The sequence below is a fragment of the Apus apus genome, chromosome W (assembly GCF_020740795.1).
Source record: "Apus apus isolate bApuApu2 chromosome W, bApuApu2.pri.cur, whole genome shotgun sequence".
NCBI lineage: Eukaryota > Metazoa > Chordata > Aves > Apodiformes > Apodidae > Apus > Apus apus.
The window spans coordinates 9,097,274-9,114,583 of NC_067311.1; positions in this window are offsets into that span (position 1 = coordinate 9,097,274).

Consider the following 17,310-nt stretch of genomic DNA (forward strand, 5'->3'; position numbering starts at 1 on the left):
CCCATTCCTGGGAATCAGGTGGCAAGATGGACGTCGCCAGATCCCAATGCACGTGATTAACAAAATAACAGCTAGGTCCCCACCATCTACTAAAAAGGACACTCAAACCTTTTTAGGGACTGTTGCTTTCTGGAGAATGCATATTCCATGTTACAGTGAAATTGTGAAACCTCTCTACGAGGTGACCCGGAAGAAGCATGACTTTAAACGGTGTCCTGACCAACAGAAAGCTTTTGAGCAGATTAAAAAAGAGATCGTGCAGGCAGTGGCCCTTGGACCAGTACGAACAGGGCCAGACATCAAGAATGTGCTCTACACCGCAGCCGGACACAATGGTCCCAACTGGAGCCTCTGGCAGAAAGCACCAGGGGAGACTCGAGGTTGACCCTTGGGATTGTGGAGCCGGAGCTACAGAGGTTCTGAGGCCAACTATACGACAACTGAGAAGGAGATACTTGTAGCCTACGAAGGAGTTAGAGCCGCTTTGAAAGTGATGAGCACTGAGTTGCAGCTCCTCCTGGCGCCCAGATTACCAGTGCTGAGCTTCATGTTCCTGAGTAACCTTTCTCCTATCCATCATGCCACCAACGCGACTTGGATTAAATGGACTGCTTTAATGACCCAGCAAGCTGGAATCGGAAGGCCGAATCATCCAGGTATTGTAGAAGCAATTACAAGTTGGCCAGAAGGCACCCACTTTGGAATGCCACCACAGGAAGTGGTGAGACAGGCTCAAGAAGCTCCACCATATGATCACCTACCAGAGAGAGAGAAACAATATGCTCTTTTCACCGATGGCTCCTGTCGTCTTGTAGGGAACCGCCAGAAGTGGAAAGCTACCCTGTGGAGTCCTACACGACTAGTTGCACAGGCAGCTGAAGGTGAATTGAGTCAGTTTGCAGAGGTAAAATCAATCCAGCTGGCTTTGGACATTGCTGAGCAAGAGGGGTGGCTGAGACTCTATCTCTACACTGACTCGTGGATGGCAGCAAATGCCTTGTGGGGGTGGCTAAAGGTGGCAGAACAACTGGCAGTGAAAGGGTAAACCTATTTGGGTTGCTGACCTGTGGAAAGACATTGCAGCTGCGATAGAGAAGCTGGTGGTAAAAGTGCGTCATGTAGATGCACACGTGCCTCTGAGTCGAGCCACTGAGGAACATCGACACAACCAACGAGCAGATGAGGCTGCTCAAATGTTCCAAGTAGACTTAATCTGGGAACATAAGGGTGAACTCTTTTTTAGCTCAATGGGTCCACGAAACAAGTACAGGATGGTTGGAAACATCTCCTGTGCCTCATGCCACAGCCCAGGATACTATCCTGGGCCTTGAGAAGCAAATCTTGTGGAGACATGGTGCTCCAGAGAGAATTGAATCAGACAATGGGAGTCATTTCAAAACCAGTCTTGTGACTGACTGGGCTAAAGAGCATGGTACTGAGTGGATCTACCATATCCCATACTATGCACAAGCCTCAGGGAAAACTGAAAGGTACAGTGGTTTGTTGAAAGCTACCCTAAAGGCCATGGGTGGTGGAATGATCGAGAACTGGGACAAAAATTTGGCAAAGGCCACCGGGTTAGTTAATACCAGGGGATCCATCAATCGGGCTGGTCCTGCTCAGTCAGACCTTCTACATACTGCAGATGGGGATAAAGTCCCTGTGTGAAAGAAACCTGCTGGGTAAAAGTGTTTGGGTCTATCCTGCTTCAGGCAAAGGTAAACCTGTCCGGGGTGTTGCTTTTGCTCAGGGACCTGGACATACCTGGCCTGTGATGATGGAGGATGGTGAAGTACAATATGTGCCTCAAGGTAATTTGACTCTGGGGGAGAATCCTTAATTTGACAGCTGGGAAAACATAGAGGCTATATGTAATATATGGTATGGAATAAGGGGTGGAATGTCCTGGTTTAACCCAGGATGAAACCAGTTTTCCTTTTACTGATTTTTTTTCCTTCAGTAAGCTCTCTTTTAACTAGTCACAGAGCGTTCCAGCCAGGAATGATAATAAACAGTGGAATGTTTTTCTAACTGCTGGGTCTTCAAGGTCGCACCTTCACTCTGCCGGCTCAGACACTACGGGGAGATCTATGACCTCCCCATAGGAGGCTGAGTTAGACAGACAGCAAAATTGGCCAGAGATATTCCATTCCATATATCTACGTAAGCTCAGAGGAAGGTCAGAGATCACAGAAGACAACTTCCTTCCTGCTTCTTCTTCTCTTCTATCCATGGCCGGCGTCCGGGGAGGACTCCGTCCATCCATCACCGACGACACTTAGGTTTGAGCTCTCCTGACCCTCATCACACTCCGCTTCCTCCAGCAGCAGTCTGGGATTTCTCGGGACTGTTCACAGCTAAGGAGAGTGCTTTGGGAGTTGCTGGGGGTGGGGGGAGGCAAGAGGCTTTTGCACATATCTGAACATATTTGTATATATTTTCTTATATCATTAGTGTTTAATTGAAGCTGTGTAGTTTAGTTTTCAATCCAGCAAAGTCTCTCTCTTTTTCTCTCTCACCTTCCCTACCTGGATGGGAGGGGGAGGGCATCGAGAGCATTGTTGTTGAACCTGAGTCAAACGGTGACAACCAGGCTGCTAAGGTGTACCAAACAGGTTTAGATTGCGAACACAAAGTTGAATTATTTTTAGCTTGGTGGGCCTGTGATGGTGATGAGGCACAGTGTACTGTGGGGGAATTTGACTCTGGCTGAGAAAACTTAAGTCCAAATGATATAATGTAAATTTTTGTAGCTAACTAGTTTGTATACAATGATGGAAGCACATGGTAAGGAATAAGGAGTGGCTCCTAAGAGATTCCTCTTTTCCAGCAACCAGTTGGGTCAGGGGTACATGACGCCCCCCCTGGTGTTACTTCATCTGTCTTCTTCTACCTCACTCTGTCCTTTGGCTGCCCTTTCTGTGCAGCCGCTGTTCAGGTGCTGATCCCTCTCTCTGTGGTGTGTACAAATTCCAGGTGCCTCCCAGTGTTCTGTTTCTTCAAAAGCTTGCATTCCTCTTTTATCTGTTTTCAGCCATGGACCATCACTGTTAACCCTTTTGGATACAAGCAGCAAAGCCCTGGCCATCTGCCAGCCCAGACACATGGCCATTGCTGTTATCAAAACGTGCCCAGGCACAGCAGAGTACAGCTCTGATAAGCAGTACAGCAAACAGCAAAAGGAAACAGTATCCACTAATGAACACTAGACCCTATTATACAATGAGGCAAGTGTCCTGGTTTGACTCAGGATCGACAACTAAACCTGTGACAATAATGCTCTCAGTCCCCTCCCCCTCCCACCCAGATAGGGAAAGGAGAGAGAATAAGGAGAGAGAGAGAGAGACTTTCTGGATTGCAAACTAAACTAAACAGAATTCTGTGATTCTGTAATTAAATAGTAGTGATAAGAAAATATGTACAATTGTAAGCAAGTATGTGCAGGAATGTGCAAAACCCTATTGCCTCCCCCCACCTCCAGCAACTCCCGCAGCACTCCCCTTAGCTGTGAGCAGTCCCGAAATGTCCCAGACCGCTGCCAGAGAGAGCGGCAGAGTAGACAGGAGCTGAGGGTAGAGTTATGAGGGTCAGGAATGCACAAGCCTAGGGATCAATGGTGATGGATAGATGGAGTCCTCCCCGGATGCTGGCCATGGATGGAAGGGAAGAAGAAGCAGGAAGGGGCTTGACTTCTGTGATACCTGACCTTATACCAAGCTTACATAGATATATGGAATTGAATACTTTGGTCAATTTTGCTGTCCGTCTAATCCACTCCTCCCTATGGGAGGGTTACAGATACGACTCCTGCTCCTTTAGCATCTGAGGCCGCAGAGCAAAGTGTCCTTGATGTCTCGGCAGTAAGATAAATATTCCAGTGTTATCAGTCCACTATCTGGAAAACTTGCTGCTAGTTAAAGAGAGCTCACTGAAGAAAAAAAAAAAAAATCATTAAAAGGAAAATTGGCTTCATCCTGGCCCAAATCAGGACACCTGGCTGTCCTGAATGTACTGCATAATGGTACTCAGGATGACCTGCTCCATCAGCTTCCCTGGTACCAAAGTCAGACTAACAGGCCTGTAATTTCCTGGATCATCCTTCCATCCCTTCTCATATACGGAGGTTACGTTGGCTGATTTCCAATCTGCTGGTACCTCTCCAGTCAGTCAGGACTGCTGATAAATTATCCTCCCTGGGCATCCCCTGCTTAATGTTTTCTTGTGCACATTTGTGTTACCCTTTTCTCTAGCTTCCTCCAAAACTATTTGCTTTTCCTCATTAGTGAAGAGAATTTCTAAAATTGCCTAGATATCCCCCCAGGTGGGATTATATAGTACCATTATTGTTCTGAGTAGCTCATAAACTTCCTCCAGATTAGCTTGACACGACCCCACAAATTTCAAAATGTCCAACACTGTAACAGGGACATATACATAATCCACATTCTCCAATCCCCCCTCGTCCCCCTTTCGCTCTCCTGGTATTCAGGTGGTGCATTCTCAGAGTGGAGAGGAGAAACTGAGGGTACCAGCAATTGCACATCATCTACATTCCCACCTCCTTTCACCAACTTATAACAATCCTTATTAACACCCTTCTTAATACCACACTTCTTTTGAATTTCTGGCCTTCCATACAAAGTCATAAAAACATCCACATACGGTACTTCATCCCACTTATCCATGCTATGACAAAACAACAGCAGTTGCAATATAGTGTAATAATTTAAGGATCCATTTTGTGGTCACATTTCCCCATTTGTAAACTTATAACTCAGTCATCAATAATTACAATACAATTTAATTTTATTTTGTCATTAGAATGTTCCCAAATATTTTCCACTTTTTAAGGACGCATCTGAGAGGAGAGTCAGGAGGTATCTCACTGGAAGTAGTCATACCCATACTATAACCATAAGAGAATTACCTTAACCACAGCTTCAAACACACAGCTTTGACCCCTTGTTGGCAAGGCAAAGACAATTACCCCCTGTTCCTTGCCACACATCTACATGTGAAACTTCCCCACTTAACCACTTACATTTTATGGTACCAATAAACTGACTATTTACAGTAGATATTTGTCACCGTTTGACTCAGGTCCGACAACAATACTCTCGATCCCCTCCCCCCCCCCCCCAGGTAGGGAAAGAGAGAGAGAAAAAGAGAGAGACTTGGCTGGATTGAAAACTAAACTACACAGCTTTAATTAAAACACTAATGAATCATATAAGAAAATATATACAATTATATACAGATATATTCAGATATGGGCAAAAGCCTCTCGCCTCCCCCCACCCCCAGCAACTCCCACAGCACTCCCCTGAACTGGGAAGAGTCCCGAGGAATCCCGGAGCTGCTGCCAGAGAAAGCAGAGAGTTATGAGGGTCAGGAGAGCTCGAGCCTAAGGGTCGACGGTGATGGATGAGCAGAGTCCTCCCCGGACGCCGGCCATGGACGGAAGAGAGAGCGAGAAGAAGAAGGAAGCTGTCTTCTACGATCTCTGTCCTTCCTTTGAGCTTACGTTGATATATGGAATGGAATATCTTTGGCCAATTTTGCTGTCTGTCTAACTCAGCCTCCCACGGGGGGGTCAGAGATCGCCCCATAGTGTCTGAGCCGGCGGAGTGAAGGTGTAACCTTGAAACCTCAGTAGTTAGAAAAACATTCCACTGTCTTATCAGCCTAGCAGAACACACAGCTGCTAGTTAAAAGAAAGCTTACTGAAGGAAAAAAAAATCAGTGAAAAGAAAAATTGGCTTAATCCTGGCTCAAACCAGGACAATATTCCACCTCCCCCCCAAATGCAAAAATATCTTTTTTAGCGTTGCACCTTTGAGTTGCTCACCGCCCGATGCTAGAGAGTACCTGCTGGAGTTCCCCGATCAACAGGTCGGTGCGTGCTGGAGCCCCAAGTGGTCCAGTCCACTGTCACAAGACAAGACAATCTGTGCAAGGCGCTATGGCAGTCCCATCTGGGTCACCAGAAATGTCCTGAAAGCGAGGTCTGTCACCTGGTGTGCAATAAGCCGATCCACACACAGAGTCGAGATAGTTGCTTTAATAACCAGTTCTGTGCAGAAAAGGGAGCAGGGTGGTATTCCACAAAGATAGCTTGGCTTCCCAAAACACAAGTGCTACTTTTATACACAAAAACATGTAAAAGTACTTTATCTCTAATTATATTCTATCACTCATATACATGACTGGTTAACTAGTTCTTCACTTCCATTTAGACAGTGCTTAAAAATTTCACTACACGTGCTCAAAGAGTACGGGGCCCTCTGTCAGTAGGGGTCCCTCCAGCCCAGGGGTGGGTATTCCAGTATGCCAATAGTAGTACGTTAATATGCTGATGAGATGTTAATATGATGAGTCAAATTTGTCAGTGTTTTCTACCTAGCACTCAAGGCTATAACCAAGATAAGTTGTGGGGAGTACTCCCTTCCATCCCTTTCATCCGTCTTGCAGGCTTACACCTCAAGGATGGGTTGTTGACTACCTGGGACATGTTTTCCTCTAATTCACAGAATCACAGGATGGTAGGGGTTGAAAGGGACCTCTGGAGATCATCTAGTCCAACCCCCCTGCTAGATCAGGATCCCCTAGAGCAGATTACATAGGAACACATCCAGGGGGGTTTTGAATGTCTCCAGGGATGGAGGCTCCACAGCCTCCCTGGGCAGCTTGTCCCAGTGCTCTGTTACCCTCAGAGTAAACAAGCATTTTCTTATATTTAGGTTAAACCTCCTATGTGCCAGTTTGTGACCATTGCCCCTTGTTCTGTCACTGGACACCACGAAGAAGACTCTGGCCCCATCCTCCTGACATACGCCCTTTAGATATTGGTTGTTTGTAATCTTTTCTTGTACTGCTGGTGTTTTTGCATCCTGTTTTCGTGCAAGAGAAGACCGTTGTGCACTGTGATAGGTTCCCTTCCTGAGTAAGACTGACGTGGCTGCTCTGAGGCTTTTTTTTGTGGACTGTCACTGGGACTCTGGGCTCAGGCACCCCTGTCTTGTTGGGTAAGGTCTCCATCTGGACGTTGGGCTGTGGATCACAACTCCTTGAGTGTGACCATCCATTTTGCTGTCTGTCTAACTCAGCCTCCTATGGGGGATAATAGATCTCCCCATAGTACCTGAGCCGGTAAAGCAAAGACCTTGGAGTCCCAGCAATTACAAAGACATTCCAGCATTTGTTATCATTCCAAGCTGGAACACTTTGCTACTAGTTAAAATAAAGCTTACTGAAGGAAAAAATATCAGTAAAAGGAAAAGTGGCTTCATCGTGGCTCAAACCAGGACAGGAGCACAAGTAGCCATTGATAAGTGGCTTCAGAAACAAGTTCCACCAACAGACACTGCTGAGAATTAAGTACTTTGGACTCTGGTGTCCCACAAATGCAGAGCTCCACCACAGTCTCCAGCATCACAACTAAAAACAGATTTGGAGTTTTAAGATCAGTAGACACCCATGAGCAAGGCTCACAAGGTGCAACAGAACCAACAGCACACGGCAGATAGCACAAAAAGAAATGATGTGTGCTTGTAGTGGGAGACTCCCTGTTAAAGGGCACTGAAGTGTCCCTCTGCCGACCCAACAGGGAATAACGCGAGATGTGCTGGCTTCCTGGAGCTGAGGTCCATGATGTTGCTGAGATGATGCCAAAATGTGTCAAGAACATGGACTACTATCCCCTATTACTCTTTCATGTGGGCACGAACAACACCGTAAGATGAAATTTAGAATCAAGGAAGACTTTAAGGCCCTGGGGGAAAAAGTCAAGAGTTATGGTGCCCAAGTTATCTTTTCTTCAATATTACCAGTTCAAGGATTGGGGGCAGTCAGGAACAGACATAATGCAGATCAACTTCTGGCTACAAGGCTGGTGTCACTGTGAGGGTTTTGGCTTTTATGATAACAGGACCTTCTATGAGGACTACAACCTGCTGGGAAGGGATGGAATCCACCTAAGTGAGGCAGGGGAATCTTTGGCAACAGGCTGGCCAACTTGGTGAGGTGGGCTTTAAACTGAAGGACCTGGGGGAAGGGATCCAAATTGGCAATGCTCACACCACCATCACCACTACAACTGATTGGGGAATAAACCAGGCCAACCAGACTAGTGTCAATTGTGCCTCAGCTGTCTCCTTAAATGAGAACCAAAAGATGAGCCACCTGAAGTGTATGTATATGTCACCATTTGACTCAGGTCCGACAACAATGCCCTTGAACCCCTCCCCCTCCCACCCAGGTAGGGAAGGAGAGAGAGAAAGAGAGAGACTTGGCTGGATTGAAAACTAAACTACACAGCTTTAATTCAACACTAATGATATAAGAAAATATATGCAATTATATACAGATATGTTCAGGTATGAGTAAAAGCCTCTCTCCTCCCCCCACCCCCAGCAATTCCCACAGCAGTCCCCTCAGCTGGAGCAGTCCTGAGAAATCCCAGAGATGCTGCTGGAGAAAGCAGAGAGTTACGAGAGTCAGGAGAGCTTGCGCCTAAGGGTTGACGGTGATGGATGGACAGAGTCCCCCCTGGACGCCAGCCATGGACAGAAGGGAAGGGAAGAAGAAGGAAGTTGTCTTCTGTGATCTCTGACCTTCCTCTGAGCTTATGTAGATATATGGAATGGAATAACTCTGGCCAATTTTGCTGTCCGTCTAATTCAGCCTCCAACGGGGGGGGTGTCACAGATCTCCCCGTAGTGTCTGAGCCAGCAGAGTGAAGGTGCAACCTTGAAGACCCAGCAGTTAGAAAAACATTCCACTGTCTTATCAGCTTTAGAAGAACACACTGTTGCTAGTTAAAAGAAAGCTTACTGAAGGAAAAAAAAAAAAATCAGTAAAAGGAAAATTGGCTTCATCCTGGCTCAAACCAGGACCGTATACAAATGCACACAGTCTGGGAGATAGGGGGAACTGGAGCTCTGTGCCCAGTCAGATAGTTATGATATCATAGGAATAACTAAAACATGGTGGGATGATTCACATGATTGGAGGATCCTGATAGATGGCTATAGGCTGTTTCGCAAAGACAGGCAGGGGAGAAGAGGTGGAGGAGTTGCACTCTATGTTAAGGAAAACCTTGAATGTATAGCAATCAACTATGGTAATTGTGGTAGCCCAATTGAATGCCTCTGGATCAAAATCAGAGGGGTTGTCTCCAAAGGTGACCTTACAGTAGGCATCTGTTACCGACCCCCAAACCAAGACAACATGACCAATGAAGCTATACTCGGATCACTGAGGCAAGCTTCAAGTCAACAAAACCTGGTCCTTATGGGAGACTTTAACTACACTGACATTTGCTGGAAGAACAACACTGCAGCTCACCTAACATCCATCAAGTTCCTGGAATGTGTAGAAGACTGCTTCCTCACACATGTTGGATGTGCCAACCAGGAATGGAGCACAGCTGGACTTACTACTCACTAACCAAGAAAACCTGCTCTATAATGTCTTGGTTAGTGGCAGACTTAGCTGCAGTGACCACATTATTGTGGAGTTTGGGATGCTGCTGAGCACGATGAAGGTTAATTCCAGGAAAAAGGTTTTAGATTTTAGAAGAGCAAACTTCAACTCGCTCAGGGCTCTGTTGGAAGGGATCCTGTGGGAAGCTCCCATGGAGGGTAAAGGAGCTAGTGAGCGCTGGGAGTTTTTCAAGAACACTCTTCTAGACATGCAAAACCAGTTCATCCCCTCTAAAGTTCATCCTCTCTGGATGCCGGCCATGGACGGAAGAGAAGGGAAGAAGAAACAGGAAGGAAGTTGTCTTCTGTGATCTCTGACCTTCCTCTGCGTTTATGTAGATATGCGGAATAGAATATCCCTGGAAAACTTTGCCATCTGTCTAATTCAGCCTCCTACAGGGGGTGGTCATAGATCTCCCGGTAGTACCTGAGCCAGCAGAGCGAAGATGTGACCTTGAAGCCCCAGCAATAGCATAAACATTCCAGCATTATCAGTTCACTAACTGGAACATTTACTGCTAGTTAAAAGAAAGCTTAGTGAAGGAAAAAAAAAATTTAAAAAAATCAGAAAAAGGAAAAGAGGTTTCATCCTGGCTCAAACCAGGACAGGAACACACAAGCCTGGTGATCAATGGTGATGGATAGATAGAGTCCTCCCTGGATGCTGGCCATGAATGGAAGAAGAGTAAGAGAGGGCCTGTCAAGTAGGGCTCCATGCTGCAAATTTTCATCCCCACTGGTTCCCTACAAGGCTGCAGGATATATCTGTTGCAGAATGGCTTGAGCAGCAGGGCCATGGGCCCCTGCTATCTCCTCGAGAGGCCTTGAGAGTGTAGCACAAATAGCAGCTGTACAAGCAATCTCTTTTTTTAGCCTAACACAAGTATAAACAATCTCTGTTAGCTTAAACTAACTCAAGGACAAGGTAGAGAAGTAGAATGATAGAAAACAAGGAAGAACCCTGGAACTCAGATGTGTGTTACTATCCAGTAAAATCACTGCAAGTAGTTGCCATCCAGTGAATTCACTATGCGTGGTTACTATCCAGTGAATTCACTATGCATGGTTACTATCCAGTGAATTCACTACATGTAGGTTTGGAAAAGGGTATAAAAGTAACACTGTGTATTCAATAAATTGGAGCTTGCTTTATCAATCACATTGATTCTGGACTGCTTGCTTCCCTCACCGCCGGCATATATCAGTGAAAGGAGCATAGTGTTTATCCTGATCTGATCTCTTTCAATGACACTGAGATAATGAAAAAGTTTTGCTGTCCCTAGTCCACACAGTACAACAGGCAAGAAAGGAACTGACTGGATAGTCACACTCAAAGAGTTGTGATCCACAGCCCAACATCCAGATGGAGACCTTACCCAACAAGACAGGGGTGCCTGAGCCCAGAGTCCCAGTGACAGTCCACAAAAAAAAGCCTCAGAGCAGCCACATCAGTCTTACTCAGGAAGGGAACCTATCACAGCGCACAACGGTCTTCTCTTGCACAAAAACAGGATGCAAAAACAACAACAGTACAAGAAAATATTACAAACAACCAAACTCCAACCACTCCACAAACCACAGAAAGGCAAAGAAGACTCTCTTAGGAGCTGCTTTATACTGAGCACCATGGGAAGGAATACTGTGATTGGTCCATTTGGGTTACCTGACCCATCCTTTCCTCCCCATAGGCACAGCTGCTCCCCCCCATTGTAATTGTCATATCAACAGGCTGGCAGCTGGTGGGGTCTCAGGTGGTCTCAGGTTACAGCCATGGAAAAATTTTTATCCTGGTACTCTCAAACCAGGATAGTTGCCCACATAAATATCAAACACAGGAGCAAGAGAACTGCAGATCCATTACCAGACAACATAGCTTTTAAATTGTTGCAGGGATTTGTTAGAATGATGAACCAGTGTACTACCTGTTTAATGTTGCTAACAACCCCTGCAGAGGAACTCCTTTTTATGGTGATTCCCCTTGACCTAAGCAGAGTACTATCCCAGCTATGGAAAAGAAATGGCACATTAAAGCAAGACTTAACTTGGCTGACTTCTTTAAACTACACATATCCTTTGGGCCGTAACTTTAGCAACATATGTAATACCAATTGCACTATGCCCTGTTGGTCACAACTTCTCAGGATAGAATTCACTGCACCTAGAAAAGCAAATATACCTAAAAGAGCAAATATTAATTTTACTGAGGTGCCTTTATTACTGATTTGACTAGATTTTGATTATTTCTGGGGGTGGTCGGGCCTGGTCGGGTTAGATTGGGCAAGACAAAACTTTTAGGAGAAATTGGTCTCATAGGAATCAGGGGGAGTGTGTAATTGTGTTTTACTTCAGTAGTCACAGAAACCACATGAAGTAAGCAAGTGGTACAAGTAGCTAGGGTCAGGTATTATATTTAACTGGGAACCGTAAAGTCATGAAGAATATTATGTTTAAGCAGCTACCGAGGAAAGAATAATACAGCAATAAAGCTTGAAGCTATCACACGGTGGCCAGTTATGCTGCTTGGAGATCCCCTTACCCATCCCATCCTGGTTTGAATATCAGGGACTACAATCAATAGGGTGACTATAGATGACTAATGATTTTTGTTAGAAATGAATATGCATGAAGTTATGTAACTCGAAATATCATAAGAATCCAATCAATGCAAAGGATAAACTTAATGAGTAATTAAAAGCAAGCACTATATGCATTTTTATGCTAAATAATTTATACAATAGAAATTGAATATATAAAAACCTGCTGATTGTCATGCAACTTAGGATATGCTAGGTGGAGTTATCCCCCATATCCTCAGCGCTTTAATAAAGAAGTGTCTGCTTATCTGCATCACATTGGTGTTGATAAGTTCTTTTCATCCTGTTTGGTGACACCTTGGCTTGACCAGCCTCCTTGACCATTTTGGGGTTTACCTATTACATTTAAGTACAATATCCCAATAGAAGCTGAATGGTGCATTGGCTTCCCCTTTGAGGATGGATCTGCACGTGGCCCACACTCTAACCATATATCCTGCATATGGACCATTACTGATAATCAAAAAGGTTTTAAGCAATAGGTGAATATACTCCAAAACACCACACCATTAGGACCAGAAAGGCTATGGAGTTGTACTAACATGATAAATTGTTCCAATATTAATGATCGTCCATGGGCGTGGCTTGCCCCAGATATTTATCATGAGCTAAGAAGCATATGTGTGTATCATAATTACAGTGCTCCAATCCCTAGGCCAAGACAAGCTTGCACACAGGAGGTGAATCCTAAACATATTACCTTCTGGTCAATCCAACATGCTAAAGTATGTAGAATTCCTACAAGACATAATTTGAATGGGCATCATGTGCGTAGGGAACTAAAAAAAACCAACAGCACGTGTTCCACTTTAATGTTACCTGCACCACCTAAAAAGCATATGGGTATGCTCCAATGGCCAGGTATCGGATTACATTCAACCCTTTTGGGATGGGTTAGAATGCACTCTAGGGACTCCAAGTTTATGCCCCAGGTAGCTTTCAATTATGTTCAATCATTTACAAAATCTAAGGGACATAGATTAAAGAGGAATGTAATGCCTTCTACCAAAGTATTATACACCAGGGATGAAAATAAGTTTAGGAATGCAATAATTTGGGGGGTTTTGGACAATAATATTGAATAATTTATTATATATAGAAAATTTAACATGGCAATTGGATGCAAACAGCTTGTGGAGCTACCAACATTCAGCGGCAAGCAACTTCACAGATGACTATGCAAAACTGATTGACATTAGACATGATATTGATGAAGGAAAACTGTGTTTGCGGGTAGCTGAACACTACTTATCCCAGCAAAACCTGTTGTGTGTCAATTCCAAATGTGTCTTCCACGCTATGAAAAGCCATGTGAAAAGTTGCTGGAAACCTGAGACCTTCATGAGATGAAACCCAGAGACACTGGATGGATTTCAAAGATCTTTTATTGGTTTGGACTACATATTAGTGGATGGATTCAGAATTTAATCCAATATGTGTTAATGTTTATCGTACTGTTTGTCATTGTTGTTATCGGATTGTCATGTGTGAAATCTATAATTAGAACCTTAACCATGCATCTTATGATGCTTCAGGTTTGTGATACCAAATAGGTTCCTTTAATACAATCCCCCATTGACGAAAACAAGGAAGAGGAAGACGGATCCCTCAATCAGTCTAAGTCCAAATAATACAAGGTTCCTCTTGATGAGTTGTGACTGTAGTCACGGGGTGGATAATGTAGGAACACAGATTTCTTTGTTCATTCAAGCCAACTTGTGTGTTTATTTTGTACCAGCCTTGGACAAGAGTGCGCTTATCTTTTACTTGACAATGAGTAGCGGTGAAGGGATGAGCAACTTGCTTGTCTGGCCAAGACACAGCACAGATGTTAGAAGTTTTATGATCTGACAACTAGACAACTACAGCGACTGGACCTGACAATTACCACAACTGCAAGTTTTATGATCAGCGATTAACGCAACTGCTGGAATGGAGCAAAAGCCCCATGGCCCAAGGTTGTGTTAACAAGGCTAGAGGCAAGGCCTCATGCCCAGAGGCTGTATCAATAAAACCAGAGGAGGAGTTTTCATCTGTAGTGAACGCTGGCTCTCCCCCCCCCCCCCCTCAATTAACAAGCATCATTAGCCAGCTAAGAACCAATCAACACATGATTTATGACCTAGTGCCACCTTGTCAAGAGGTATAAAATTATCCTTTAGAATCCTCTATTTTGGGAGGAATAGAATTCCAACTATCTGGAGGAGTCAACAGGCCTGAATCCCTCTTCCTCCCCCAAACAGGGATGCCTCTTTGGTAAGATCTGAGCATCTGACTCTGTTGGATGTTTACCGGGAAATTACTAACTTGAGCTCGAATCTGTGCAGTAAGTGTGTTTATCAACAGCAATTCCGAATTTGTTATATCTGTCACCTTAATAAATTCTGTTTACAACTTTGCACGTCTGTCTCAGTGCAAGCTCTTGGCAGGGCTCTGAAACAGGCAATGTTGACTCTAATAGGTGGCTGTGATGTCGGTTATTGATTGAAATAAGTAAAATTTTGGGGGAAAAAATCACATAAAAGAGAACAAAGAGACACGTAGAATAAATACAGAGATTACATAACACTGAGACAGCAAGAATTTGCTAATGTTACAAAACTAGGTGGATTGGTGTCACCGTTTGACTCAGGTTCGACAATGATGCTGTTGATCCCGTCCCTCTCCCACCCAGATAGGGGAGGAGGGAGAGAATGAGGAGAGAGACTTGACTGGATTGAAAACTAAACTACACAGCTTTGATTAAACACTAATGATATAAGAAAGTATATATACAATTATATACAAATATGTTCAGATATGTGCAAAAGCCTCTTGCCTCCCCCCACCCCCAGCAACTCCCACAGCACTCTCCTTAGCTGCAAACAGTCCCAAAAAATTCCAGACTGCTGCCAGAGAAAGCACAGAGTTATGAGGGTCAGGAGAGCTCGAGCCTGGGGGTCGACAGTGATGGATGGACGGACTCCTCCCCGGATGCCGGACATAGACGGAAGAAGGGAAGAAGAAACAGGAAGGAAGTTGTCTTCTGTGATCTCTGTCCTTCCTCTGAGCTTACGTAGATATATGGCATGGAATATCTCCGGCCAATTTTGCTGTCTGTCTAACTCAGCCTCCTACGGGGGGCGTCATAGAACTCCCGGTAGTGCCTGAGCCGGCAGAGTAAAAATGTGACCTTGAAGACCCAGCAGTTAGAAAAACATTCCACCATATGTTATCAGTCTTAGTTGGAATGCTCTGCTACTAGTTAAAAGAAAGCTTACTGAAGGGAAAAAAAAATCAGTAAAAGGAAAATTGGCTTCATCCTGGCTCAAACCAGGACAATTGGCCAACATGCCAGAAGGCTGTGCTGTGCCATCCAGCATGACCTGGACAGACTGGAGAGTGGGCCAGGGAGAAACCTAATGAAGTTCAACAGGGGCAAGTGTGGAGTACTCCATCTGGGGAAGAACAACCCCATGCACCAGTACAGGTTAGAGGTTGACCTGCTGGAAGGAAGCTCTGGGAAAGAAGATCTGGGATTCATGGTGGACAACAGGCTGGCCATGAGCCAACAATGTACCCTCACAGCCAAGAGGGCCAATGCCATCCTGGGGTGCATTAAGAAGAGTGTGGCCAGCAGGTTGAGGAGGGTTATCCTCCCCCTCTACTCTGCCCTGCTGAGGCCTCACCTGGAGTATTGTGTGCAGTTCTGGACTCCCCAGTTCAAGAAGGACAAGGAATTACTGGAGAGAATCCAGCACAGGGCCACTAAGATGATTAAGGGACTGAAGCATCTACCATATGAGGAAAGGCTGAGAGAGCTGGGTCTGTCCAGCTTAGAGAAAAGGAGGCTGAGGGGGGATCTCATTAATGCTTATAAATATCTAAAGGGCGTATGTCAGGAGGATGGGGCCAGAGTCTTCTTCGTGGTGTCCAGTGACAGAACAAGGGGCAATGGTCACAAACTGGCACATAGGAGGTTTAACCTAAATATAAGAAAATGCTTGTTTACTCTGAGGGTAACAGAGCACTGGGACAAGCTGCCCAGGGAGGCTGTGGAGCCTCCATCCCTGGAGACATTCAAAACCCCCCTGGATGTGTTCCTATGTAATCTGCTCTAGGGGATCCTGATCTAGCAGGGGGGTTGGACTAGATGATCTCCAGAGGTCCCTTTCAACCCCTACCATCCTGTGATTCTGTGAATTAGAGGAAAACATGTCCCAGGTAGTCAACAACCCATCCTTGAGGTGTAAGCCTGCAAGACGGATGAAAGGGATGGAAGGGAGTACTCCCCACAACTTATCTTGGTTATAGCCTTGAGTGCTAGGTAGAAAACACTGACAAATTTGACTCATCATATTAACATCTCATCAGCATATTAACGTACTACTATTGGCATACTGGAATACCCACCCCTGGGCTGGAGGGACCCCTACTGACAGAGGGCCCCGTACTCTTTGAGCACGTGTAGTGAAATTTTTAAGCACTGTCTAAATGGAAGTGAAGAACTAGTTAACCAGTCATGTATATGAGTGATAGAATATAATTAGAGATAAAGTACTTTTACATGTTTTTGTGTATAAAAGTAGCACTTGTGTTTTGGGAAGCCAAGCTATCTTTGTGGAATACCACCCTGCTCCCTTTTCTGCACAGAACTGGTTATTAAAGCAACTATCTCGACTCTGTGTGTGGATCGGCTTATTGCACACCAGGTGACAGACCTCGCTTTCAGGACATTTCTGGTGACCCAGATGGGACTGCCATAGCGCCTTGCACAGATTGTCTTGTCTTGTGACAGTGGACTGGACCACTTGGGGCTCCAGCACGCACCGACCTGTTGATCGGGGAACTCCAGCAGGTACTCTCTAGCATCGGGCGGTGAGCAACTCAAAGGTGCAACGCTAAAAAAGATATTTTTGCATTTGGGGGGGAGGTGGAATATTGTCCTGGTTTGAGCCAGGATTAAGCCAATTTTTCTTTTCACTGATTTTTTTTTCCTTCAGTAAGCTTTCTTTTAACTAGCAGCTGTGTGTTCTGCTAGGCTGATAAGACAGTGGAATGTTTTTCTAACTACTGAGGTTTCAAGGTTACACCTTCACTCCGCCGGCTCAGACACTATGGGGCGATCTCTGACCCCCCCGTGGGAGGCTGAGTTAGACAGACAGCAAAATTGGCCAAAGATATTCCATTCCATATATCTACGTAAGCTCAAAGGAAGGACAGAGATCGTAGAAGACAGCTTCCTTCTTCTTCTC